Source organism: Aythya ferina, assembly GCF_964211825.1.
Source record: "Aythya ferina genome assembly, chromosome: 20".
NCBI lineage: Eukaryota > Metazoa > Chordata > Aves > Anseriformes > Anatidae > Aythya > Aythya ferina.
This window is the reverse complement of record NC_140318.1, coordinates 3,779,164-3,803,011: the sequence shown is the minus strand read 5'-3', so window position 1 is coordinate 3,803,011 and position 23,848 is coordinate 3,779,164. Positions and strand designations below refer to the sequence as shown.

At 60.2% G+C, this 23,848-nt stretch overlaps 1 long non-coding RNA gene across 1 annotated transcript; it reads right to left on the bottom strand.

The window, feature by feature from the left end:
• Positions 1 to 37: 37 nt before the first annotated feature.
• On the bottom strand, positions 38 to 10,967 carry LOC311421717. The gene is made up of 3 exons (XR_014684980.1): positions 10,743 to 10,967; positions 693 to 750; positions 38 to 402 (listed from the first exon to the last, which is right to left on the bottom strand). It is a non-coding gene; the product is annotated as an uncharacterized lncRNA (long non-coding RNA).
• Positions 10,968 to 23,848: the final 12,881 nt, after the last annotated feature.

Below are 23,848 nucleotides of genomic sequence, written 5' to 3'. Positions count from 1 at the left end.
GCCTTCATGACGAGGAAAATAAATCGGAGAGGAGAGCTTTATTTCCAGCCAAAGTTTCATTCCTTCGGAAGCCCAGGCTGCCTCCCAAGCAGCTCTCCTGCAGACAGAGCTGCAGCCAGCCCCGAGAGCCTGCCGCCACCCACACAGGCTCGCTGAAACCCGGGGAGAGCACGTGGACGGTGCTGCAGGCGTGATCCTGCTGCTGAGATGGGACGTGGCTCTGGAGGGGCCAGCCTGGATGCTTGGTTAGCTCGTAAAACTCAAAGGAACTGCGTCGGGTCCGGCTCAGCCATTTGATGTGCTGGGCTAGAGCAGACCCGGCACTTCCCTCCCAGCTTCAGTCGAGGCTTTGCTCCGCTGCAAAAGGCAGATCCACCCTGCTGACCCTCCAGGTTCTCCCTTCTGCAAGGGAAAAAGAGGGAAATGTGACAACCGGGGGCTTGATGCTCCATTTCCAAAGCCGCCGTGAGCCACCGAGGCAGCCTGGAGCATCCCGGCTCGACGCCTGCAGCCCTGGGGAGGGGGCTGCTGGCCGAGGCCGGTCCCTCTCCCTGCAGCATCCCCAGCCCCTGCTCCCCCCTCCACGTCCCCTGGCGAGGTGCCCGGCCTCTCCCCCTGCCCGGTTGCGCACCGGGGTTGGTGCAGCGGGGAGGCCAGGTGGCTCCGCTGCGTGCCAAGCGGCTCCGTCTCACCTGCAGCGACTTGTCGAGGGGGGAGCTGCGTCTCTGCCCTTTCTTGTCTGGCTTTAATCTGCCTGGGGAGAAGGGAGGAAAAAAAAAAAAAAAGAAAAAAAAGGAGCGGGGAAGGGTAAACACAGCTTAGGCAGCTGCAAGTCCCGGCAACTGAAGGGCTGAGCAGGTGATTCGGAGCGGGGGGCCGACGGACACCCCCTGCCTCCCACCGACGGCTCCTGGGAGGTGCTGGGGGGAGCGAGACGGCTGCTGGGGCTGCAGCATCCATCGCTGGTCCAGCAAAAGCAGGACCTGGGGTAAAGTATTGCCTCTCTCTCTGCTTTACCACCTCCCTTCCAAGTCTGGTGCCACCCAAAGGATGCAGGACCCCGGACGAGCAGGCATGAGTATGTGTGACCCCTCCTCAGACACTTCGACAGCATTGAAGCTACAAAATGTGGCTGCAGCAACTGCCCCAGCTCGCAGCTTCCTCAGCATCACCCTGTGCTGCAGGACTGTGCTGTCTTCCACAAGCCCTTGGGCTCAGCAGCTTCGCCACCGACCCGTCCTGGCATCAGCAGCTCCCGCGCCCTGGGCAGAGACAGGAGCCCAGGCACAACCAGGCGGAGGCTCATTTCCATCTCTGCCTTCCCACAACCCAAAGAAAATCCCAGTTAAATGCATTAAAAATAATAATAATAATAAAAATAAAAATAAAGGGGGTTGAAGGCTTTTGGTACACAAACATATGACTTTTCACGGTGTCACAGCCATGGTGCAACCCGACCCAGCTCCTCCCGTGCCCTTTGGGATGCAGGAAAACCCACAACAGAGCTGAGCCCAACCCCGGGGGTTTGCACAGACGCCCGTGCGTGGTGGGAAGGCTCAGGACCAGCAGTGTTTGGTCTTCAGCCAGCCACGGAGACAGATGCTGCCGTGGCTCAGGAGAGGAGGGAGCCTCTTCCAACGCAACCAAACCACTGAAGCCGCAGCCCGAACGTTGCCCAAGCCCTGATACCCAGCCCAGCCGAGCAGGCAGGGATGCTGGGACTGACCCAACCTCACTGGTGAGGTGCTCCAGGACAGGGCAGGAACACGAGCAGCGATGGATGAACACAGGGCAGGCAAGAAGAAAGGGTCAGACGGGCAGGGACGGGCAGCGACTGCCTCAAAACTAGGGCACGGCTCTGGAGAAGACGGGAGACGTCTCCCCGGGCACCACCCACGCGGGATGAGGGAGAGGAGCCGGGCTGGCCCCACGCGCGACAGCCACCCCACGCGACCCACGCCGGCCCCACAGGCAGGGCTGGGCAGGCAGCACGAGCCCCAAGCCCTGCTGCAAATCCAGGAGAGCCGCCGGGCTCCCACCCACGCTCCATCCCTCCTCCTCTGCTTCCCCCCCGGGGGCACGGGGTTACCGACGGCTGGGTGAGGCTTCTTGTCCCTGCAGGGACTTTTTGGCTGCTCGGTGGCTCTGGGAACAGCCAGGACCTCGCAGATCCCCTGCCCCTACCTGCCTGGACCCCGCTCTCCGTGCAGGGCACGGCTGCACCCAGCGCACCCCGACATCTGCCCCAGCCTCGGCCCCGGGGAGACGGGCGAGCCAGTCAGACCGGGCGAGGAGCCGGCCTCACCTGGGAAGCATGGGGAGACCAGTGCTCCCAGTTACCTCCCCAGCAGGTCAGGACGAGGGCCCTTCATCTCCCAAGCCTTTGCCCTAGTTATTTTCATTCCTGTCCCCACACCCTGCCCGTAGCAGCGGGGGATCAGGATGCCTATTAGGGCACAGCGAGGCGCTGCCCTGGCTGCAGGGAGCGCAGGGGAGGTGAAGTGGCCAAGCCAGAAGGGAAGAAAGGGCTCAGCAGGGCCAGCCTGCGAGGCTGAACCCGATCCCACACACATTTGGGGTGCATTTGGGGCAGGGCAGGTGAGAGGACGGGGCTGGAGGGTCCCGACTGCAGATGCAGACACCGAGCTGGGTCGGTGCCCATGCACACAGGCAGCTCGATGCTGCTACATCCATGCTGGCTTCTGAGGCTGTGATGGGCAAGAACGCCCCCAAAAAAGTCACATCGATTCCTAATCGGCACCTCCTGGTGCCCCAAGTGGCACCTGTGTGTGGTGAGGGCTAAACACACCTCAAACTTTCAGCCTAACCAACACCAGAGGGATAATAGGACGGGGGAAGAAACCTGCGGGTAGGGAAGGACAAATCAGCCTGAACAACGCTGAAAGAATGAAATTAGAAGAAAAAATGGTGGGGAAAATAGAAATGTGGGCAGAACTAGTCAGGCTCTGGCAGCAGTTTAAACTTCCATGTGTTTAGATCCCTGATTCGCCGGCCAGAGATGCTACAACAAATGTCACCTTCACGCCCGCACCAGAACTGCAATTTTCTCATCATCCTTTTTTTTTTTTTTTTTTTTTTTTGTTTCTCCACCCTTTCTATCCCTTTCTGAAGCCTGTTCGGAGGCGAACCTGTTGGGGGCAACCCCCCGGTACCCTCGCACGAGCCGAGTTTTCCCTCCTCGCTTTCCCTCCCCTCTTTGTCCTGCTCCGCCGCTCCCGCACGCACCGGCTCCCTGTCAAGTTTTCTGGCGGATCCGGAGGGAGACGCGGGTCCTGCCAGCCCCAGCATCCAGCCAACTGCTCTTCCCCGGGCGCTGCAGTAACCATAGAAACTGCAGCCAACGCGCAGGCTCCGCTGGGGGGGCCCCGACGCGATGCTCAGCCACATGCACGGGCAGGTAGGGAACCAAACCAGACAGGGCTCCACCAAAAAAACGCCTCCAAAACCCTGCCCGGGCCGGCCGATGCGCCAGGAGGAGGCTGACGGCGGAGGCTGAGCTCCCCCGGAGCCTCCCCAGGTTGCTCCCGAGGCTCGGGGTGATGGCAGGAGGTTTTTCGGCTGCTGGCTGGTCGTGGAGCTGACGGTGCATTTTATGGGGAGATGGGAGAGGTAAAATCGGGAGGATTCTGGTGCTCGGCTGTCTCCGTCTGCCCCGCGCTGTGGCTGCAGGCGAGGTGGGGACCCGGGGCTCCCGCAGTAATCAGCTCTTAATCCTCCAGTCCTTTTTGCACCGTGGGTATAACCAGGCCAAATCCCGTCCCCGGCTGTGCTGGGGAGGCACACGCACCTCCAAGGGTGAGATTTGGAGCGGCACAGCTCGGTAAGGAGCTGATCCAACACCGCGTTGGAGAGACCAGGCTGGCACACGGATATAGGCAAAGACATAAAACGGGGACACCTCGGTGCCACCAGCTGTTGAGCTCATCCCTCGTCCCCATCGCTCCGGCACCGACACCAGCAGAGCTCCCATTTTGCAGGGAAAAGTAAGAGCCTACAGGAAATTAGGGGGGGTTAAAAATACCAACACTTCTACCTTTTTAAGCACACACACCCGAAAATGAGTTCGCGCAACTGCCCGGCCCCCTCCTTCATTTCTTCCCACCCACCCCCCAGCTCCAGGCCATAAATACCCCACGAAAACCCCACGCGCAAACAAGCCGCGGCCTCTGCGTAAAGAGGCCCAGCCTCCGAAGGAGCCACCCGGCTCCTATTTTGGGCTGTGACTCCTCAGGGTGGAACAAGCCGGCTCAGCTGTCCTCCCTATCCACAGCCCCGGGCTCCAAGCCCTCAATGGCCCCATTGTTCGGGGCCGGGAGCTGTGCTGCGGGGCCAGGGTGGCCCCCCTGGCTCCCCGACATCCAGCAGGGCACGGGGCTCCAGCGGGGCACCCGGCACCCTGCAGCCCCCCCCCAGATGAAGGAGAGGAGGGGGATGCGCCCCAGCATACTCAGGGTTCCCTCCCTCCCCGAGGATGACGTGGGGTGAGACAGACTTTTCTCCACGGGAAGGATTTTTTTTGGGGGGTGGGTAAAATGTGGGAGTACAGCAAAATGAGAGGCTTGGGAGTTGAGGTCTCTTCTCCCACCCCAAAGACATGGTGTAAAATCTTGCTTCTTCCCCATCCAGCTGTCCTTGTCTTGCTTCTTTCTGCCAAACCCGGGGGGGTGAAAGCACTCCCCTGGGCATCTCCTGTCCCCAAAACATCCCCAAAGCAGGCCGAGGGATGGCCGGACACGCACGCAATCCCTCCGAGACGCCCGGAACAGGTCCCTGCCCAGGCTGGCGTCAAGACGGACACACTCGAGCAGATCCCAGATCGGCAGGAGATCCGGCACCCAGGGAGGTGCTCGGGGACGGGCCGGCCCTCCCGCGGCTCGGCACCCCGCCAGCGAAAATCAGAGCCCTCGAGCTACGGCGCTGAGCAGCTCCGGCACCCTCCGCCCAGGCGGCGGCTTCAAGGGCTCTGCTCGACACGCAGCCACCTCCACCAGGGGCTGAAATTTTCCTAGAGGTCAGCATCAACATTTATTTCTTTTTTTTTTTTAAAAAAAAAAACTCCCAGGAGTTTCCCGGTGAAAGATGCAAGGGAAAGGGTTGAAAAAATCCCTTCCTTGCGCAGCGCGAGTGAAGCAGCCTCAGCCAGCTTCAAACACCACCCGAGGAAAATAAAATAAAATAAAATAAAATAAAATAAAAAGAATAAAGAATCTTTTAAAAAAAAGAATATTCTTGGAAAAGAATAAAGAATAAATCTCACACAGATTTAGCCTGGGGGGGGCTCCCCGTCTAACCCCAGCACACCCCACGTGCCCACCACAGACCTCCCCGAGCCAGCCCCGTGCGCAGCGGTGCCACCGCGTGCCGGCGGGTGCTGCCTATGGACACGAGACGTGCCTGCTTTCTGCACAGCTCCTTTCTCTCTCCTGAATGAGAATAGCTCTCCTGGCAGCGGCAGGAGCCCACGCGCAGGAACAGCTTGCTGCTCGCACTCGAAGCAGGGAAGCAGCACCCGGCCCTGCTCCGCTCGCTGCTGCCGACGGCGTTATCGGGGTGTTAGCGACTGCTGCCCTGGTGCGAGGCTGTGCTGACCCGAGCAGGGATCAGCAAAGCAAAGTCCTCCTTTTTTGCTTTTTTTTTTTTGGATTTTCCCTCGCACACACACACGCAAGGCGCCAATGGGGGCGGGGAGGCCCAGGCTGCGCTGATTTATTGGAGGAGATACAACTTCAAACCCGCTCCCCCCTCCCGGCAGCTCCGCAGCTTTTCGTATGTAGCGTGAGCACTTCTCGTGCTATCCACGCAGATTGCCTCCCGCGCCTCGAGCCCAAACGAAGAAAGCAGCCAAGCGGTCCCCAAACCAGCTACGGCCAACACGTGGCTCCCAAAACCAGGGGGAGAGGCAGCATGAACCTCTTCCTCCCTGCACGTCCCCAGACCAAATTCGGGGGAGAAGACAACCCATCACCCCAACGCACTGAAGGTCACGCAGTTTCACCGACCTCCCATGCTCTTCTCGCCCCCAGTGTCCGTTCCCCTCTTTTGGAGAGTTTCTTTGGTGGATTCAAGGAAAAAGCCAAGCACAAACCTAACTGGACCCTCTCCCTCACCAGCTTTCCTTGTAGGATTTCTCTGCTATGGCCTGACCCCTCCCTGTGCCACGCAGGCCCTTCTGCATCATTCCTGAAGGTCGTTTAGCAATTGCTTCCTTCCCGTCTCGACCTCTTGTATCTTTTATTCTGCCACTCGCCCCACCTCAGCTCGCACAGGAGGATCTAGCAGAACAGCCAGGTCCTTGCTTAAGACCTGGAAGAGCCCCGTGATGGGCCTTGCAAGCTCAGGAGGTGCTTTTGTGGAGCAGGTTTTGTGGCTCCATAGCTCCACGTCCCCAAATTGCTGCTGGAGACAGCAGCAGCAGAGCCCGCTGTTGCTGCAGCCCCTCTGCTTGCCCTTCAAGCTCTGGGTGCTCTGGACATCCCAGAAGGGATTTGTTTGCTATTGTTGAATCCAAACACCCAGGGAACCGAGCTTTGGCAGCAGAGAGCCCCGTGAAGCCATTCGTGTGCCTTCCTCGAGCGGTTTCACCCAAAGAGCCTGCACGCGATGTCACATCCAGCAGCGAGGCGCTGCGAGAGCCCTGTGCCAGATCTGTGCTGATAGCTCCAGAAGATGATTCACCCGAGAAATATTCAACCCAGGGTCTCCCCGTCCAAAGGGAATACCCAGGGATCTGATCTCCCAGGCACTATATTTTACTCAGCATTTAACACTGGCAAAACACTTGATAGGACCCAGGGGGATTTCTGCATCTGCTAACCCGCCGCCTCTCCTCTCGGTTCCTGTCCAAGTTTTCATTGTTGCCTCAGATTTGGCTCCAGCCAGCTTCCTTTAAGGTATGAGGCTGATAGGATCACACCGTTATCTCCCCAGAAGTTGTAAACCTACTGACCCACTTCCAGCCCAGCTTTTCGGGGCAGGTGGAGACCTCAGGCGGCGCTCCTGCAGCCGCGGGGCGCGATGGTGGGCCAGGCTGGGATGCAAACTGCTTGGACATCACTCTGCACGCACAGAGAGAGACACGACGACTTCCCCTCACCACCGGGAAACAAAACAAAACAAGCTTTCGGTATCAGAGCCCATGGTTTCAAACCCAGCTGCTAGACAAAGGCGGGGAGTTGGGCATCGCAGGCTCCAGCCCCACAAAGCAGCACATCCAACACCACTCACCTATGAGGCCAGAAGCGAGGTGAGACCCAATGTGCACCTCAGGCACCTCCAGCCTGCTTGTCCATGCCTCAAAGCAGCAGCTCTGGCCCCAAATATTTACTGGAGGGGCTGTTTTTGGGCCGGCCACGCTGCTCCCCCACCAGAGAGCCCAAGACCCGCCAGCGATCCCCGCAGACCCACGGCACGCCTGCCCCCAGCGCTGCTCAGCACCAGACGCTTTCCCAGGAGCTGCCAAATTAAAACAGAAAGCCCAAGGACCCCAGCACTAACGAGCCATGGGTAAAGAGCAGGAGAGATCAAGGACACTGCAAACACCTCGTGTTTCTGCAAGAGCGAGGCAAAATCCCCCGGGGATCCCGGGAGAGGGATTGAGCCCCATGCTACAGAGCAGGGCTCCCGCCAGCACAGCCAGATCCAGGATCAGAGAACTCAAACCTCGTGGGCAGCAGCCCCCCAGAGAGGCATCCTGGAGCTGCAGCATCCCCAAGGAGCACCAGCACTGCCTTCCCTTTGCAGCACGCCTCTTGCTGTGCCCAATCTCCCCGTTTAGAAGACAGCAGAAAAAAAAAAAAATAACTTCAGGTGCCAGCTTGCTACACCAAGGGCTGCAATGAAAAAAAAAAATAAAAAATAAAAAATCATGGAGAAAGCCTGGAGAAAGCCTTCAAACAAAGGATTTGGGATCACCCCAACCAATTGAATTGCTCCCCCTCTGTATCTCCTCCTGCACACCAGGAGGAGATACAGCCCTGTGTTAGCCCCCAGCCACAGGAACGAGGTGGGAGAGGGTCACAGACCCCCACCACATCCCCCAAACCCAGAGGGAGGTTGCCTGACCCCCACCACATCCCAGCCACCCAACCACCCTGCTCCAGCCCGTTACTGGACGTCCCATTTCATTAGGAACGAGCCACCGGCGCGCCGGCTCACGCAGCCTCCCCAGCCGGCTGCCCAATTTGCGCAGCCAGCCCCAACTCGGGGCTGCAAATCTGTGCCAGGCGACCTGAGGTTGTTATCTGATTAGCCCGTTTGATATCGCGGCGCCTGGTTCAGTACCCGTCCAAATCAAAGGCCCCTTGATCTCCTCGGGGCCCGGCTCCCTCCAGCCGAGCACAACCACCCCGTCGTCACCAGGCGCTCCGGCAGCCCGGGCCACTGCTGCATAATTAGAGGGCACGACGCAGGGTTTAACCCAACGCACCAAAATGTTCTTTTTTTTCCTTAACAATGGTGAATAATTTCCCCTCGCTGTGGACTTCCATCCCCGAGGGAGTTAAGTGCCGTTAAAAGCTTCCCTAACCGCTCGCATCCGAGGATCTCAAAGCACCGCCGAGACACCAGGGAGCTGCGTCGGCGGCTCTCCCAGGAGATTTTGAGCAGGATTTAATACGAGGTGGAAAGGGAAAGCACCGGGGGATTAAATTGGGTCCATCCCAAACCGTTCCTGGGCCCAGTCATCCCCTTACTCTCACTGCAGACCCAAGTCAGAAGTGGCTACCTCGAGCCGGAGCGCCGCGGAGAGCGCAGGAACCTGGCCCGTTGCACGCAAGCTGCAATTTGAGATGCTATTTATTTTTCTTCTGCTCATTCAGGAGCAGAGCTGCCCATGTTAGCAGACACGTCAGTGCTTGGCGCCGCGGGACCCGGGCTGAAGGACAACGCAGCGAAGGGAAGCGCAAACCGGAGGCTGCTCCACGCTGTGTAAACGAGAGGAGGAGCAGTTCTGGGAACCTGGCGTCTTCCGGAGCCAAAAGGGACGTGGGATCCCAGTCCTTGAACCCCAGGGGGCTGGGTTCCCGGTTTAGACCCTTACAAAACCCATCTGGAGCTGCGGGAGGACAACCACGAGGATCGAGTTATCGCTGAGCCTTGGAGCCTGCATGAACCCAGAACGCCGTAGGGTGGGTGACAATAAAAGTGGGGCTCAGAGCTCCCCTCCAACAACGTCCCAGCAGGGCTGGGGGCAGCACAGGGAAGCAGAGCTCCTGCCTCGGGCCCAGGAGAGGTTCCCTTTGCTGCTCCAGCATCAGCAGCCGAGATGGTAAAAGCCTTCTGCATGAGCAGGGGGGGAGAGAAGAACAGGGCTGGCAGCGAGCAGGACAGAGCCTCGCTTGCTGCAGCGGTCACTTCCCATCCCGTTCTGCTGAGAGAAGGACAACGACCCCCAATAAATAAATAAACACACCAAATAAAACACCAGGGTTGGGGGAAAAGGAGAAAACCCCATCGCTAAGCACGTCTGGCTGGATGGCAGCGCGGCTGAGCAGCAGGAACAGCAAACAGCAGAGCTCACAGCAACGGCACCGGGAGCTGCAGGGCGGGTGGTTTATGGGCCAAAAAGTGGCTTTATAAAGCCGGATCTTTAAATATTTGCTCCGATGTGCCTTCCAAGTCACATCTGCCACGGCAGTGAAACGCTCGCTGTCCTCGCACGTGGCCGGCTCCGGCACGGCACGCGGCGACCCCTGCCCCGGGGAGAGGGGTCCCCAGGGGCTAAGCGGGGAACACCAAGGTCCTGAGGCTCTGGGACCCCAATTTAAGAGACAAAGCAGCTTTGGATCTCGGCCATGCCGTGGGATTAGAGGCTCCAGGAGGTAACATCCCCGTGGGGGAGAGAGAGAGGCTGAAGCCAGACACAGTGGTGCAGAGCCCGGACCCAGGGTACCCAAACGCCGGAATTTCCATTCAAACCCAGCCCCGACCTCCCCAGGCTGAGTAAGAAATGTGACGAACGTAGCACAAGCAGCTTCCCCGCCGACTTCCAGCACAGCAAAAAGAAACACGAGGAGGCTGAATTCCTCCCCGTGCCACCCAGAGCCCAGCCTGGATGCCTCTGGGCTTCGCAGAGCCCTGCTGAAATCCCGGGGGCTTTCCGAGCAGCTCCGGCAGCGCAGAGGAGGCAGGAGGAGACCTCGGCTGGGAGGAATTTAAGCCTGGGCACACAGAAGGTGCTGAGCTGGGAGACCCCAAAGCACCGTGGATGCACATTAATATCTGCTTTACCTGCCAGAGAAAGGGCCAAGGGGCAGGGATGCGTGCAGGAGGGGACAGGCAGCCAAGGAGAAATAGGAGGCAGTGGGAAGAGAGGCTCCGGGGGTCTGTAGGAGAGGTGGGGACACCTCAGGGGACAGCCCTGAGTCCAGCAGGATGAGCCACACACATCGCTGCCCACTCCTTACCAAGGGTTTTTTTTTTTTTTTTGCTGGGTTTTCCACCTCTCACCTCCTTCTCTTCCCATGCTCGGGGGCTCTGCACGGAAACTCCCACGGTCCTTTTTGCAAAAGCAGCAGCCTCCAGCTCCGCACAGCCCCAGGATGTCCCCCCCCTGCTCCTAGCACAGGATTTTGGGGTGACCAGAGACTGTTTACAGCCCCCCCTCAACCCCTGCTGCCTGCCCGCCCTATACAGGGACAGGATTTGGGATTTTTCTGGCGCTGGACTGGGAGAAGGCTCCTGACCGAGCCCTCGTGGGGCATCAGCATGGGCAGAAACCTCACCTCGATGCCTGGAAGAGCCAGAGGGACTCCAGCCACCCCGGGGCCAAACACCCTCGTTTGTGTACGAGGAGCCTGAAGGTGCCTCTGTGGCACAGGGGAGCAGCATCCAGGCTGCTTCATTTTCCTGCTCTTCCCTTCCCCTGCCCCTTGGCTGGGGCACAGGAGCCTTTTTCTCCTCGCTCCACGCTACTGAGCAGCCTCCAGCTCCCCAGCTCTAAAAAAAAAAAAATAATAATAACATTTCTTCCCCCTCCCTTTGCACCGGATCCGCTGAGCAGCTCGGGAGCAGGCGGCATGAAAGGTACTGACAAAATAAAGTTGGATTGTACTGCATTATTGAAAAAGTGACCTCCAGTGGTCAATAAAGCCTTTGCCCACCGTTTCCAGGCAGCGGTGCCTGTTGTCAGCCTCTGTCTCGGTTCAGCGGGACGGCGCTCCGGCTCTCCCAGTCCCGGCTCTCCCACGGGTGGCTCGTTAAAACTTGGAGCCAGCACTTTGGTAACGAGGAGCTCGGAGCCTTTGGAGGCACGGCTGCAAGCACGAAGGGAAACGGGCTGCGGGCAGGAGAGCGGCGTGCCACCAGCCCCGTCCCCCAGGCTGGCTCCGGGCAGAAGCGCGGGGTCCGATCAGGGAGGCTGGCAGGAGGAGAGGTTCAAGGACGAGGCTTTTTGGGGTTTTTACTGCAAAACCTCCAGCCGCGCAGCACGGGGAGAGGGAGGGGAAATCCGAGGGATGCCGAGCGCGGAGGCTGGAGCAGGAGGAGGCGATGGGGTGGGTGCAGGTGGCACAGGGTTCCCCGCGAAGGTGCCCTCCTCCGTGCCACCACCTTCCTGCTCCTTTCACGGGTCATTTCTAGGAACAATCACGCAAGCAGCTGCCTCCTTTCCTTCCTTCCCCTCAGCCCAGCTGCAGGAGGAGGAGAACCCCGACGCAGCCCACTCCCAGCACGGGACGTCCCCTGGGACGAGCAGAGGCTGCTCCCCTCCGTGCCGCACACGGAGAGCTGTGGGCACACGGCTGGGGGCTCCAGGGGAGGTTTTCCTCATTGGGATTAACTCCAGGTAGGGCCCAGCTGCAAGAGGTCGAGGTGCTCAGGATGTCAGGAGGGAACAGAAAAAGATTTAGCATCCCCCAGAGAAATGGAGGGGAGGCCCTAAAGAAGGGTGGATTTTAAGAATCCCCCTTTTAAGGATGCCCCTGACCCTCCTATTTTGGGGAGGGAACACAACAGCAGCTTTCTGCTCCAAGTCCTGCACCACCTCAGGACCAACGCTGCTCAGAGCCATCATCCCACCTTGTCCAGGATCTGGGTGAGAGCAAGGAACGACCCCAGCACCTTCCCAAACTGGGCTGGACTGGGAATTGCTCCCACACCTTGGCAGACGCTTGTGAGGGGAGCTGGAGCCTCCCCACCAGGGAAAGCTGCACGGGGCAGAGAAAAGCTCCACAGATGCCTTTCAGAGGGGGTCACCAGCCAGGAGGGGGGCTGTGAAACACCAGCAGTGAGGAGCAGGGGCTAATTAACCATCGCCACCCCCACGGGGGCTGGTTTAGACGGCACCAAAGATTAAAGGTCTCACGGATGCAAGGGGAGCTGCCGGGGAAGAGCTTCCAGGTCCAGGCACAGCACAGAGCTCGTAGGGGCACTGAGGACCGGGATGAGACCCGTGGGCATGATCCAGTGCACAGGGCAAGGAGATAACCAGATGAAAGGTGCTCCCCTCAAGTCAGTACCCACGGTGCTCGTCATCTCCCAACTTTCACCCTCGCAGCACACCCCACGAGCTGGGCAAGGCTCACGTCCATCGACGGTTGCCTCAGAAGAGGCTTCACCCACTGATTTCACCCCAGCTGGTCACAAATCCCCCCTTCCAGGTGCTGGTGGCATTCAGTCCCCTCTCCTGTTAGCGGTGAGAGCAGCTCTGGCAAGGATGCCTTCCCCTCCAGCCCCCTAGGAGAGGGTAAAGGCAGGCATCAGGGACCCAAATTTCACTTTGTGCCTCTTCTCGCAGCACCAAGCATCACGTCACACGGATGCAGGCATTGCTCTGGGCTCTGAAGGTGTCCAGCAGGACCCGCCAGGCTCAGCCACACATTTTCTCCCCAGAGAGATGAGGACATGCCATACCCTAGGAGTACAAGTCACGGCAGGATTTGGGGATGCCACATGCCAGGTTCACCCCTCCAAAGCTTTGACACCAAAGCTACAGTCTAAAGCCAGGCCCCACGGCTGGGTGGAGGCAAGGGACAGGCTGACACCTTCACCAGTGCCCCTTGGGGCTGCACCAGCCCCCAGCACGCATCCAGAAACCACATCCAACCTCACATCCCCATCCCCATCCCCAGCCGATGGGGTCTATCCAACGAACCTGGGCCCAAGTCCCAGCTTTTCAGCTTCAAGGCTCAGAAGTTTTGAACAAGCCCAAGCCTCACATCCCGCATCCAGCTGCCTTTTGCCTCGCCCAAAGCCTCATCCAGCGCTGAACCAGACAGGCAGGGACCAGGAAACCTTCCCGTCCTACCTCCGCGGCGAGGCTGCGCACCCTGCCTGCCCCTGGGGTACCCGGCTGGCAGGCAGAGCAATTTTTTGTTCTTCCAGGCAGCCTCATCCCACAGCCCCTCCGTCATTAGGGCTGGATCTTGCCTCCAATTCCACCCAAAGTCGAGCCCTTCCCGGGGGGACACAGCTGGGGATGGAGGGGACACCTACAGGAGGGGACAACTGGGGGCCACCGCGCACCAAGAGGCCGGCAGCGAGCTGCAGGGGCTGCTCCCTTTTCCGTGCTTCCCTCCTGTCCCTGCAAATCCCTCTGGGTTTCACCTCGTGAGCCCCAAAGCAAGAGACAGCGGGGTTGTACCTGCACGTGGGGGTGAGTCAGAGCCGGCCAGACACGCACAGGGCGCTCCCCAGCCCCTTCCAGCCTCTGCCTCCTTGGCGTGCCCTCACCAGCAGCTTAAAAAAAAAGCTTTTTTTCCTCCTTTTTCTTATTTTTTTTCCCCCCTCTTCTTTTATTTTGTTTTACAGTCTTTTTCTTTTCCCTGTCTTCAGTCCTCCTAGTGGGTGGGGAAAATCCCGGGTGTCAGACTTCAAAAGGGAAGGCAGCCTTTGCATCCATCGCGCTCACGGCCGGGGCTCAGCCCAACCGCAGGCTCCTGCCAGCACCCACAGCAGGGCACCCCGTGCTGGGCCACCCCTGGGTGCTCCTGGAGGGCACAGCAATGCCCGCTGCCTCCCCAGCCCGAGCCCCTTTCCAGCAGAGGACATCCCCACGAGACATCTCGGTGGCACAGCACGCTCCGAGGCTGCTTTATACCAGATTTTGCTTTGGGCATTTGGATTTCACTCCCGGGCCAGGTGATTTTGGCCAGGCAGACACAGCCAGCTCCCAGCCGCGCAGAGCGGCCGCACCGAGGAGGAGGCAGGGCGCAGACCAGCTCGGAAGCACCAGATGCACTCCGCCGTGCAGCCAAAAACCCATATTCTGCAACCAAAAACCCAGCTGGGCTGGAACACTGGAGGCAGCTCGTCCTCTCCAAGCGTTTCAATCCGTAGGAACAGCTAAACCAAGCCATCCGCCCCAAACCCACTGTGCCACGCTGAGCCCAGTGCTCTCTGCACACCCCAGAGCCCAACACAGGGCAGCAGAGCCCCCAGCCCACGGCAGCAGCCCCACCAACACCTCCTTCGCCTCCCCTGGCTGCCAGGTAGCAGAGCAGGGCAGCTCCGACCCGGTGCTGTCACAACAAAACGTGTTTTCTTTCCCCAAATTCACCTGCAACAAAGACAACCGGGCGCACAGACAGCCGGAGGAGAGGTGGCATCTGTTTGATTTCCTATTGTCCTCCTGAATAGGATGCTCAAGCCTATTCAGAGCTGATTTGGGTCTGGGTTTGGTGGCGTTTGAGACCCTCGCGGGGAGATGAGCTCCTGCTGCAGAGGAGCTGCCAGGAGCCAAAGCAGCAGGGTTGGGAGCCAGGTCCAGAAACCCATACAGCAAGGGGAACGGGGCTGCTCGGAGCTGGGGAGACAAAAAAAAAAAACCCTGTGCTCACACCACGAGCCCACATTTAGAGGTAGGAGAGAGATTTGCTCCCTGCCAGGAGTGGAGAGAAACACCAGGGTTACCCGGGCGGCTTTCTGCTGAAAGGCAACGAGCAGCAGCGTGGGAGGCTGCGGCGCTGCTCCCTCCCCGGAGGAAAGGGCACAGTTTTCAGCAAGGAAAAGCCGTCCCTGCTTGGTAGCCGTGCTAGGGAGGCTTGGGAGTGCTGGATGGGGGGCATCACAGCCTCCCCTGACACCCAGGGATGTCCCAGGGCAGTGCTGACACCCAGAGTGACCCTCAGCACCTCGCAAAGACACAAACCTTGGTCCTGCCCTCTCCATCGGGTGCCCAGCCGGGCTTCAGCAGATGTGTATAACCAGGAAAAAAGCCCTTTCTGATTGCATTTGCCATCTGCTGTCCCTGCAGGTAGGCAGGACCCCATTAGCACCCCAACACGCTGATGGGGCGAAGGATGCTTTGCGCAGCACCCGCTGCCATGGGACGAGGCACCTCTCCGTGGGACAAACCCAGCCCAGGAGGCCCCCAGCAGCCCCCCAGCAGCCCCTCCGCAGGGTTTTCCACTGCGGGCAGGAGGCCAGGAGCTGAGGGAAGGGGGCTGCCACCCCCCAAGCCTGCGAGCCAAAGGGGACGCACGTGACGAGGCGCTGGCTTGGATTTCCAAGCCCTGCCACGGCACCAGCTGCTCCTGCCCATCCCTTCGCGCCCAGAGGGGCCCGCAGATTGGGTTTCCCGAGCAGATAACACCCAGGTGAGTCCCCGCAGACCTGGCCAAGGTCCCCCTGTCCCCAGCCATCCCAGGGAGACGCTGGCCCAGCCCTGCACGGGCGAGCACCGGAGCAGCCCCGTGGGGACGAAGGCAGCCGGGGCTCCGCGCCCCCACCGACACCGGGGATGTGAGCACGGCACTGGGCAGGGACTCACCCCGGCAGAAACTAGATCTGGGCTGCTCCAGGACCAAAAATAACCCGCCAGCTGCCCGGGAAGAGACGCCCAGATCATGCACATGTCAGGAGGGGAGTCATCTGCACCCACCTTCGGGGGTAACCGGGGGGGAGCGCGGCTCTCGGTGCCATTCGGGGGATAGCGGCAGTGCAAAACAGCCTGCAGGTAATTTGGGGGAGCCAAGCAGCAGACGGCTAACACCCCCAGGGCTCTGTCCTCCATCTGGGGATGAGCTGCGATGCCTCGGAGCCGCGGGGACCCTGGTGCAGCTGTGCCAAGGAGCAGAGACCCCTGCTCCTTCCTTCCCTCCTCTCGTCCCCCAAGAGGCAGCAGCGGGGACCCCGAGGGATCAGCACTTTTGTGTTGGGTAAGAGGGTGTCCCTCCACACCCCGCTGCAGCCGTGGGGATGTGCAGGAGCAGCATTTACCAAGGAAACCCTCCCGACCTGAGCAGAGGTGCCTGGTGCTTGGAGCAGGCTGGAGAAGATGGAGGGGGAAAAAAAATCCAGAAGAATAAAGGCAACGTGGACCCTTCGTTTCCCATCCCCAGCACCCTGCCAGAGGACACAAACCACAAGCTGCTGCTTCTCAAAACCACAAAGCGAGAGCCTCGATCCTCACGGCTTTCATGGCTTTTTTTTTTCGGATTAGCTGTGATGTCCTCCCAGGGGATGGGGGCAATGGGGGCACAGCATCCAGAGCTGCCTTGGGGGTGAACGCAGGCAGTCAGACCCCATAAACAGCCACCCGCTGGGCAGGCAGGAGTTACCACATCCCACACGCATCCCACCAACTAAGAACAAAACTCTCAGTCACCAAAAACCTCTGCTACCAGCACTGGAGAGATGCAGCTCCTACTGCAGGGCTCCCTGGTGCTCCGTCGCTCAAGGACGCTGTCCCTGAGGGATGTTCCCAAGCAAGGGCACAGGTTTTCCACCATCAGAAAAATGTGATTGTCCAACTAGCATGATTACGTGAGGATCACCACCCGTACTGGCATGTAGGGCTAGGCTGAACTAGAGAAACGCATTATAAAATTCCTGCACCAACCCATGCTTCCAGCAGCTATTTTCCCCTAAATCTTCCCCCAGTATTTCCGCTTTTCCTGCTTCTTCCTGCCAACGAGGCACCTGCAAAATGAGATTTCAGGACCTGTCACCTCAAAGCAGGTCAGCACCTGCCCCGAAACGCAGGCAAGGACCAGACAGACCTGGCACGAGTCGCTCACAGCCCTGTTTTCACCGGCGTACCGAAGGCACCAGCGGTGCTCATCACCAAATACCGGTCCCGCAGCCCGAGGGAGGGCATTCACGGGGCACAGCTCATGGAACAGCTCCATAAAAACGGGGCCAAGCCCTTGGCAGGTACGAGCTGACCTCAGGGGGAAGGCAGGAGGCTTTCCAGCCAGCCCTGGGAGGGGAGCTGGCAAGAGCAGCGCGAGGGCGCAGCGCTGCGGGATGCCAGAGCCTCCCAGGGTTGCGCACGGGATCGGGGCTGCTCCTGCTTCCCTGGGCAGGAGGAGACAAGCAGGGAGCTCGTGGAGTTTCCATTCTCTTCCCTGCTGTGGTGAGGGAAGAAAGCAGCGAACGCTGAACAAGTCTGGGGCTGCCAGGTGCCCGGCACCCTCGGCGGTGCTGCCCGCACCAGCACGGTGCTCCTCCGCTTCCTTCCTCCTTCAGCATCGCTGCGGAGAGAGCAGGAGCAGCTCTGCTTCCCCAGCCCAGGGGTAACAGGACGTGGGGAAGGATGGAGGTGGCTCCTTGCAGCTTCCCAGCCCTGGCGTGCTGCTGCAGCCAGAGGGGAAGCCTCCCTCCTGCTGCCCCGGCTCCTGGCAGCAATAGCCAGGGAGGAAAACCCTGCACAGAGCTGTCCTGGGAAAGGCTGGATGGAAGAGGAGGTTCCTGGTGCTTCCCAGCTCCGTCACCAGCTCCCCGCAATGGTTTGGGCAGAGCTGCTCCGTGCAGGTCCTGCTGCTGGCAGGGACAAAGCCGTGAGCCCACCTCGCACACCTGGATCCTGCTCTCCGCACCTCACCAGCCTCTGCTCACCATCAATGAAGTCTTCTGGGTGGGAAGCTTTAGAGCCCGGCACTGCTGGCTCTGCACAGCTCAGCAGCAGGGAGAAAACCCTTAACTCTGCTCCCCATTGTGGGTTCTCAAAACATCCACCTGGGACTGACCCTCGGCATCCCAAAGCACCGAGCAGAAGCTCAGGCACACAAGGGAAGCAGGAGCTCCACGTTGGTGCTCTGCACCCTCTAAAAGCCTTTTATTTCATTCATCTTGCTCTCTCATTTCAAGCTAGCCACCAATACCTTGGGAAACCCAAGCTAGAGAGACTCAGGATTTATTTTTGAGAGCTTAACATCCATTACGCTCTTAAAAAATTTATGCCCTTAAGCATCTCCACGGTGGCTGCTGAACACCCATTAAAAAAATTTCATCCTTTCTTAAGCCTGACGAGTCTCACCTTCGAGAGATACCCACGGAGTCCTGGCAATGTGCTCAACTCGAGCCCTGAGCTCCTCAGACCCAACACAAACAGCCCTGGGAAAGACGTTGTCCCCTCGGGAGGATGAGACCCCCGAGGAGAGGTTGAGTCCCAGGGCAAGCGCTTGGCTGCAGGTGGCTGCGGCAGGACAGCTCGGTGTGGGTTGGAAATGCAATTAGCTCCACGTGCAGGGGGATAAGGGAAAAACTGAGCTTCCTACGGGTGGCTCCTAACTCCCCCAGCAACGCTAGCCCAGCAATGTTATCCACGTTCCTTTTCTGCCCTTCCCAGAGTGGGGAAAAAATAACCCTAAAGCCTTGGGAACGGCGGTGTGCTGGGGCAGGCATGCACATGGGAGCTGTTTGCAAAGAGCTTCACCTCCAGGACCCCAAACCCCAGCTCCTGCTGCCTCCCCCGGGGGCTGCATTTCACCCTTTGGGCCTTTCAGAGCAAGACGGGGCTGGGCTCCGTTGGGGAGCAGGACGCAGGGGCTGTGTCAGAAGCAATCAGCTCGGGGAGCGCGGCGGGGTGCGCGCCTCGGCACGGGGCTCCTCCGAGGCACCTGCTGCCACGCAGCCATCGCAACACATTAAGCAGCCGGTCCGAGGCTCCTGAGCAGCAGGCAAGGGGTGAAAAGCAAGAAGGAACGAGCAGCAGAGCTAGACAGGTGCCTGCAGGGGAGCTTTCTGTGCTCTCCCCCACCGTATGGGTCACCGTGCAGCCCGTGATGCCCTCCCACGAGCCGTGTCGGGGCTCCGAGCCTCGCAGGTGGGTTCCCCAAAGCAGCTTCTCCCACTCTGCTGCAGGTCCTGCAGCAGCCCAGATCTCTTTTTCCCCACCCTCAACGTGCCCAAGAGATCTCAGCTGCGCGGGTGGCGATCCGGCAGCCGGGTCCTGGCACCACGGGTCCCCTCTGCAGCTCCGGAGAGCTTCAGCCCGTCTGCTCCCAGCAATGCCAGCCAGGCAGCAGGAGCTCTCTGCACCCCAGGGGAAGATTTCATCTGCTCCTGGTGAGGATTTCACCCAGGCAACCCCGATTCCCAGCTACAGCAGGGCCAACGTGGGCTGGAAGCAGCACGGACACGAGCCTGAGCTCCCAGCAAATCCAGCTGGAGCCTGGGCCCAGACAGGACCCGACGTGCCCAATGCTGCCTCCAAACCTGCACCCGGGAAGGAAAAAGGATCTAACACAGCCCCTCAGCAAGCAAACACCCCCCCAGCACCCCAGGAGAGAAAGCCTGGGCTGCGAGCAGCGGGCTCAGCGCTGCCCCAACCCTCCCCTTGCCTTCAGGCCAGCAGCAGCCCGGGGATGAGCTGCGGTGTGCGGCCACAGGCAGGCCAGGACCACCTGCCCCACAGCACGGCTCAGCACCAGCCCGCTCGGCTGCCAGCTCCCCACAGCACCCAGCCCTCCTGCCAGTTGTGTTTCGCTGGCAATTCCAGCTTTTCCAGCCACCGAGACTCCCGTGCTGCGCTCCAGCAGCCCCTCTCCAGCACATTTTTTCCTCGTTTCCACCATTCCAGCCCCTCTGCTGCGAGGGGCAGAGCAGCCAGAGGCAGCCGGGTGCCAAGGGATGGCTCTACCAGGACCAGCATCTCACGGACAACCCCATCCCACCACGGGGTCCGCACCCCGCTGCCAACCCCAGCCCTCGCCCCTTTCCCCTCGCCCCCCAGGGGTGGGTGCCTCGCTCTCGGCTCCCCCCTAGGACCTCGCAAGCTGCCTGGAGGTAGCCGCTGGCCAGGAGCCAGGCGAGCCACGGCGGCGGCTTTCATGTGGGTGTCTGGCTGGGCACACGCCAGGGCTGGGCTGGTTGGAGGCACCGGGGGGGGCAAAAATCCCCAGGTCACGGCTGCGCCACCAGAAACGCGCACGGCTGCCCACGGCGCCTCTCCGTAGAGCTTTTTTTATCCGCAGGGCTGCCGAGCGGGGACGTTCCCTGCGAGGAAACGGCCTCGGCACTGATTTTTCCGAGCCCTGGGAGCACCAGGGGATGCTCGGAGGAGGATGCTCCGAGGGGGATGCGGGAGCAGCCCGGTGGCGAGGCCAGCGGTGGTGCCCAGGCGCCGAAGGAGTTACGGCGCCCGCTCATCCCAAAGGCCACGCGAGTGATTTTTATCTTTAAAAAGCCCACGGCCTAGGTTGCGCGGCTCCGCTAGGGAGCTCGCTCGGGCGCAGCCACTGCTCCTTTAAGGTATTTAACAACAAAGTGGGTGAAGGCGCTGGCTCCTCCCCGAGCCTGTACATCCCCTCCGGGTCCCCCGCCCCAGCCACCGGTGACAGCGGGGACCCCACAGCGGGCTCGGGGACTACCAGTCCCGGCATCCCCCCGGCACTTCGCTCCCTGCCGGGGATTGTAGTCCTCTGGCCATCCATCCATCCATCCATCCATCCATCCGTCCGTGGGCATGGCAAGGCCACGCTGCTCCCCAGCTGCAAGGGCTGCGTGGGGAAAAGTTGGCGTTTCCATGCTGCTTCACCACCCAGGAGCCCCACACCATCCGGCTGCACACATTTTGGGGCGCTCCCCCAAAAGACGGGACCCCCACCGTGCCCAGATCCAGGGGAGCAGGCGGGTGCCGCGTGCTGTCACAGCCTCCAGACCCCATCCGAGCCGTGGCTCTGATTTTTATGGGTTTTGCAGCTGGGGTAGGGGCTGCGCTCAACAATTAAATGAGGTTGCTCTCAGGTACCACAGCCCTGGCTGCCTGGGGCACCCCAGCCCTCCTGGAAGCGATGCTCCAAGGGCAGCAGCGAGTTCCTCGAGCAGCTCCAGGATGCCAAAAGCCCCCCCCCAGCCCTGCGCTGAGCCCCCTGGCTCAGATTTGCTTTCTCTGCAGACCCCCTGCTCCTGTCCATAGCCTCCAGCAAAACACACGCCAGGGACCCGGTCTCAAATGCAGCAAACAACTCTGAGGGCTTTTCTTTTGTCTTTTCCTTGCAACAACACATTTACAAGCCAAACACCAGCACGGAGAGGGAGCCTGGCTGCTCTGCCCACAGCCAGACCACGGGGACAGAGGCACATTTCCCAGGCAGGGACGGAGCTCAGGGCTGTCCTTTAGCCTGGCATTCACCTCTCCCCTGGCTCCAGATGATATTTGTTCCCTTCCCTAACCCAAAAGCCACCTCAGGTCACAGCAGCCCCCCCCAGGAGTCACCCCACAGGCCGTGGTCACAAGTCCCCCAGGTGAGGGACCTGCCCCGAGCAATCCTAAGCCCCTGCCTCCCACCAACAACCAGTGCTGAGCACGGAGGGACTGCATGAAGAGCAGCACCACAGATTTTCACCCCTGGGTCCAGGGAAGAACCCAGTCTGAGGTGCTCCTTGGAGGGCTTGGACACCAAGCTTCACCCCTTCCCCTCCCCAAAAAGGCAGCTCCTAAAGCTGCAGCACCCAGTTTATCTCGTGGCTTTCCCACCCTGCAGTGGTTCTGCGGGGAACCCACGTCCTCCAAACACCAGAAACAAGGAGACAACAGCTCCTTTTCTCCCTAGCAAGGAACAGAGCTGCTAACGCAGCCTGAGCTGTGGGAACAGCGAGCCAGCAGGAAAAGGATGCACGGGCTGAAAAAGCAGCGGCACGGGCAGGGGCCCCCCTCTTCTGCTGGGTCATCGCCAGCCAATATTTGGCCACTCGTGGCAGAATAGTGTCGCAGAGAGGATCAGCGATAAGATCCTGGTTATGATCATCTTCTTAATGCCACCCTGCCAGGGTTTGTCCAAGCAGGAGCCACGCAGCTTCCCAGCACTGGAAGGGGCGCAGGAAGCACCGGCACCGTTTGTAAGCACCACCTTGGGCCGTGCAGCAGGGAGATGCCATAAAAACACCGCCGTGGGAGCTCGCAGGTTCCTCCCATGCCCTGCGCAGCATGCACAGCACCAGGGTGCCGCACAAATGGAGGAAATGAGTCAGTGAAGTTGGGCTGGGACGGATCGGATCAAAGTGCTGACCGCTTCTCCCAAGCCCCGTGCTGCAGCGGTGCTCGGGAGGCGTTACACAGCTCCTGGCTAAAAGCACGGGGGGAGAATACTTAATTTAAAGCTTCCAGGGTACGACTTCCACCCCATTTTCAGCAAGATTTTAAACAAGATATGTGATCCTGGGGGTCCCAATCTCTTGCTGATTGGGACTGCAGTTGCAAGAAAGAGCTAACAGGTATCATGCTGAGGTGCCAGCACGCCCAATAAATACAGACAGACACACTGCCACCGAGCGCTGGTGGCTTCTGGAGCCAACGTGCCCTGTGTCCTGCAGTCCCCATGAGCCCCACGCTGCGGTGCCACCAGGCTGCATCGCTCCCGCTCGGCGCAGGGGATGGAGAGGGCAGCCCAGCACCCAGAGCTCAGCCTGCGCCCTTGTTCTGGCTTGTTTTCCCACTAGCTTTGGGTGCCTGACTCGTAATAAGCGAGCCTGAAAAGCAGGCTCCTTTTCAGACATGCCAGGCACCCGCAGCTCCAGCTCGCAGACGCGTCTCCGGGGAGGCAGGTTCCAGGTGCGCCCAAAAAAAACCCGTGTTTCAGCCAACGCTTCCTCGTCTGCGAGCGGCTCGGCAGTGCCCGGGCCTGAGACCGAGGCTTAGGGGGAAATTGCTGTGTAGCAGCTAGTCTAATTGCGCTGAAATTACAAGATCAAGCAGTAAATTCACGTCTGCGTTCCTTGCTCGGGGTGGCAAAGACACGCCAGGCAGCCCGCTCCCCCCCCCCCTCCGACCGCTGCAACAACTTTCGGGCTTCGGTGGGAAGGGAAGGAGGGGGTTAACAGAGGAGAGCGTTGCCAGTTGGAAGTGCTACCTAAAAAGGGTTTCTCCTGGTAGCTGAAGCAAAATGGTTTCTCTTGCCAGCTTGTTTACTCTGCAGCTGAGAGCCGCCGGCCGCCAGGTTTGCTGCTGGAGCCCGCAGCAGCGCGGACGGGCGCTGGCACCGGGACACCCGCGGGGCAGCTGAGCCCTGCTCAGCCCCACGGCTCCCCCAGGACCAGCAGCAGGCAGGGGAAACGCTCGGCTACAGCCCTCCAGGCAGCCCTGGGCCCGTCCTCCTTCCCTTTGGGGCAGCGATGGCACTCGCCGTTTAATGGCCAGGTGAAAGCTGCAATTAGGTTTAGCCGAGGTGGTGGCAGACCAAACGGCCCCTCCAGCAGCAGGGTCCTCGGGGGCTTTTCCCATGGGAAGGGCGTGCAAACCCCATCAGAGATCAGGTGCTGGGGATGTCGGACAGGACAGAGTGATTTTCCTGGGAGAGGCAAGCACTGAACAACCCCATCCTGCCCCAGCTTGCTGCTGCGGGGCCAGAAAACGGAGGGGACTCGCTACCCTCTTCCAGAAGAGCAGAGCTCACAGTCCTGTGCCGAGACAGGTAGCAGCCAGTCTCCATCCCTGGCAGATTTTGGAGTTCCCAGGCCAAACAGGAGCTGCACAGCTCTTGCAGCAGGCAGCCCGTCCCGGCTCCAGGATTAAAGCCACCGTGTCTGCGAACAAACCGCTCGCGCTGCCAGCAGAGCCAGCCGGGAGGAGAGGCAGCAGGCAGCCGCCGCCGGCCTCGCCAGCAGCAACAGAGTGCCCAGCAGCCAGCCAGAGGATCAGGCCTGTGTTTTACAGCCTGATATTAAT